At 42.8% G+C, this 3,657-nt stretch overlaps 1 protein-coding gene across 7 annotated transcripts in view; it reads left to right on the forward strand.

The window, feature by feature from the left end:
* The first annotated feature begins 1,079 nt into the window (after positions 1–1,079).
* The window catches only part of tcf20 (transcription factor 20), a 21,047-nt gene continuing 18,469 nt past the window's right edge, over positions 1,080–3,657 (forward strand). For 4 of the 7 annotated variants that reach the window (XR_001642017.1, XM_016576070.1, XM_016576073.1 and 1 more), the window contains exon 1: positions 1,081–1,552. The gene's annotated coding sequence lies outside the window, so the exon portion shown is untranslated. Of the gene's footprint in view, positions 1,553–3,657 lie in introns of all 7 variants that reach the window. The other 3 variants (XM_016576071.1, XM_016576072.1, XM_016576069.1) reach the window with 1 other exon arrangement.

Consider the following 3,657-nt stretch of genomic DNA (forward strand, 5'->3'; position numbering starts at 1 on the left):
TAGTTAAAAGCGTCTTAATGCTGGATTAGTTTCAGCTTTTGTCTTCGCCAGATGTTAACTGATGGACTGGAGTGCTGTGGATTACTTGTGGATTATTGTGATGTTTTTATCAGATGTTTGGACTCTCATTCTGACGGCACCCATTCACTGCTGAGCATCCATTGCTGAGACACTGATGCAGTGCTACATTTCTACAAACCTGATGAAGAAACAAACTCATCCTGATGGTGAGCACATTTTCAGCATTTCTTTTTATTAGCAAGCCGGTATTTAATGGGGTGTGGCCAGAATAAGTCACATGTTTGTCATGTCAAACATTCATTGGCTATGGGCTATTTGAACAGTTTTTAGCTACAGAAAATGACAAACACTCATTCGTATCCCCATCAAGACCAGAGTACAGTGAATATACAAGAAGACTAAGAACAATAAATACATTACATCTATGTCACTTGCAGAAGCTTTTATCCAGAGGAACGCTAGCATTCAGAGAGAATCAAAGCCATGACCTCAGCTTTGCTAGCACTGCGATCTACTGTTTGAGCTACAGGAAGAAACAGCCAGAATGTTTCTCTTTTGTAATCATTTCACTTCCACACACGCCTCGTTCCGGTGACTGTATCTGTCAACAAATGCAGCATTTTAGAATGCATTTTACAATCACACCATGAAACAAATATACACAACAACATAATAAAAACAAACAACAATCCCATGTCAAGATGGAGAGGCCAAACAAAGCCTTGATGTTTGCAATGCTGGTTTCATTTCAAACTGAACAGGTACAGATGCTGAAGCAAAGTCTGGCTCAAACAAACAGACTGATGGATATTTATTCGTGTATGGCGCGCGGTGTCTGGAAACGTGTGGCCTAAATGATCCGCACTTAGGCCGCTGTGATTCAGTTGCTATGGCAACCATGATGGAAATAGCGCGGGTTATTGTGGAGTTGGGGGTGGGGAGCATGTGACACGAGCTCTGATCAAATTAACCGTTACTCTGATCGGCATGACCGGTTACCGGCCCGTCCGTCACGAGCCAATCAGAGCGGCCCATCGATCGCCCTCAAATACGCCTTAAATTAGCCAGTATTTGTTAGGACTTTTGCACACTAGTCCAAGTATGCGACATGCACACCACAGAACAGTGTTTGCAGACCAAATGCGTCTTTATGCTCTCTTCCAGATCCTTGAAATCAGATCAGATCGATCAACTCCCGTCAACAAGTGAGAGTGTGTGATCCCGCGCTCGCCTGTAATGATGACTGCGAGCGTCAGCGGAGTGCGTGCGTCGCGTCGTCGCGTCTGAGTGATGGATGCGGTGCGCGCGTGAGGGGGGCGGGAGCGCCTGGACCGCTCGAGCGCCTCTGCTTCGTTTTCTGACGTGAGAAAGACAAAAGAAAAAAAAACGGCAGAAGGGGAACGAGTTCGTGCTCGCGGAATATCAAGGCCCGCTCGGTTCCGTGAGGCGGCTGTGCGAGAGCCGCGGGTCGGTGCAGGCGGAGCGGCGGAGCGCGGGACTCGAGCCCGGGGAGATCGGACGGGCCTGTCCGGTAAAAACATCACATTATCAGACGGTTGTGTTGATTTTAACGTGACGTTCTTGTACGTTTCCAGCGTCGGACATGAGTGCGTGTGTGATCTGTTCAGCGTGTTCGTGATTTCTCCTCAGAACCGTGTTTATGTTCTTTGACTGGATGCGAGTGTCGATGCGTGTCGCGTTCGCTCGCGTCTGTCTGACGCGTTCATAATCGAGCGCATTGTAGCTGTAAACCCAGTGTTTCTGCGCGAATCTGAGCCATGCTAAAGGGCTAATGCTAATGTGGGAGAGAAACAGTCGAATGCTGTGCTGTGATGGAGTTCTAGATGGTTCCGAGTCAGTATCATGTCGGAGCTCCATCATTATTAACTCCAGATTGTGATTGTGTCTCATGAACAGCAGGCATACATCCACACAGTAGCACTGCAAACAACTCCTCAGCGTTATCATCATCATCATCATCATCGTCGTCGTTGTTTGTTGTCATTGTTATTTCAGCGTTTCAATAACGATGCCAGATTAACTGAATCTGTGCAGAGCATCATCAGCTGACCTCACACAGAAGTGCACACTGCAAACACACTCATTCCTGCACAAACACACTATTTGCACGACTGTGAGCATCATCTCTAGCGTTTTGTTTAGTTAAATGGATCAGATACAGGACTAGTTTGACTGTAGAAAGACAGCAGCCATAAACTCACTGCTATTGTGCGAGAGACAATAGACACGTGTCCACATGACTAATGATCCCATTAAAGCGCCTGGGACCCTCATTAAAGACTGGGCTAATTAAACACCCATACCGTAGATGGATTATGTCTGTCTGCGCTCGCCACACTTTCAGACCGTATATCCAGAGTCTCTGCAGACTCGTGCGTTAGTCGGTGGAATACTTTGCGAAAACTTTTGTTTTATAGTATTAGATTTCATATGCAAAAGTCATTATTCGGTCATTATGGTTTGTAATCGAATGTTTTCTTCCTTACAGTGAAAGGATGCAGCGAATAGCGTTTCTAGTTAAAAGCGAGCTACGGTCTCAGTCTGTCTGTGCGAGAGCGAAGGATTGTAGTCTGAATAACAGTGGCGTGATCTGGGTCCGTCTAATCCGAATTCACAAAAGCGGACCGGTGCGGTTTACGTGTTGATATTACGGGTCCAACAGAAATTGAACTTTTAAAAGTGTGTGTAAACAATACATAGTAGGGCTGGGTTTTGACACAAATTTCACAATTCGATTCGATTCTCATTCACAAGCTTGTGGTTCGATTCGATTCAATATCGATTATTTTGGATATATATCTGGTACACATGCAAAATTTTCTCAAGGAAAAAAAATCTCTCAACTAATGCTGTAAAATATTCATGAGAGTCAGTTGGTACTACATTACTATAATACTGAAGGCTAAAACTGACTGATTTTTTTAGGCTATACAACTGCTTAAATTACACTTAATGAAGTTTTTATAATAAAAGTTACAATTACATAATGTCTACAATTAGTTTTTAAAATATAAACATTTAAATGGTGGCAAAAACTTGATGGATTTATTCAAACGTAAATGAAACATTGAAGAACAGTAAACATTATAATGAATATGTTATATGGTGCATATATTTAGCGAAATGCCCCTCTCTACAGTTTATTTTTCTATCTGACTAATGAGTTTATGGTCACCGAATATGTTTTTCTGAGGTAAATGTGACGTTACGTGACATTGTTTACAAGCAGTTATATTGACGTCTTTGCGCGGCTGAAACACTAATTGAGCGATTACATGAGACAGGATATTCATGTTTATTTCATGCTGTAACTGCTATTAAAGCGGAGGAGATGATCAGTTCACAGCGATCTGTCACTCCACATTAAACGGCTTAAACAGCGCATTTATTGTTTGAATACTGCAATACAACGGACAGAATTTGAAATCTGAGACTTTGTTTCCTTTGTTTCATACCAAAGCACAGTGCTTATTGCGATTTATTGGATGGGAGGTGCCCTTCAATGTTCCGTCCATTAACTGAAAACAGGCTAAACTAATCGATTCTTGGGATTTAAGAATCGATATCGTTCCGTAAAAATGAGAATCGATTAATATCGAGATATCTATATTTTTT

This window comes from Sinocyclocheilus rhinocerous, unplaced genomic scaffold (assembly GCF_001515625.1).
Source record: "Sinocyclocheilus rhinocerous isolate Xijiao unplaced genomic scaffold, SAMN03320098_v1.1 scaffold5130, whole genome shotgun sequence".
NCBI lineage: Eukaryota > Metazoa > Chordata > Actinopteri > Cypriniformes > Cyprinidae > Sinocyclocheilus > Sinocyclocheilus rhinocerous.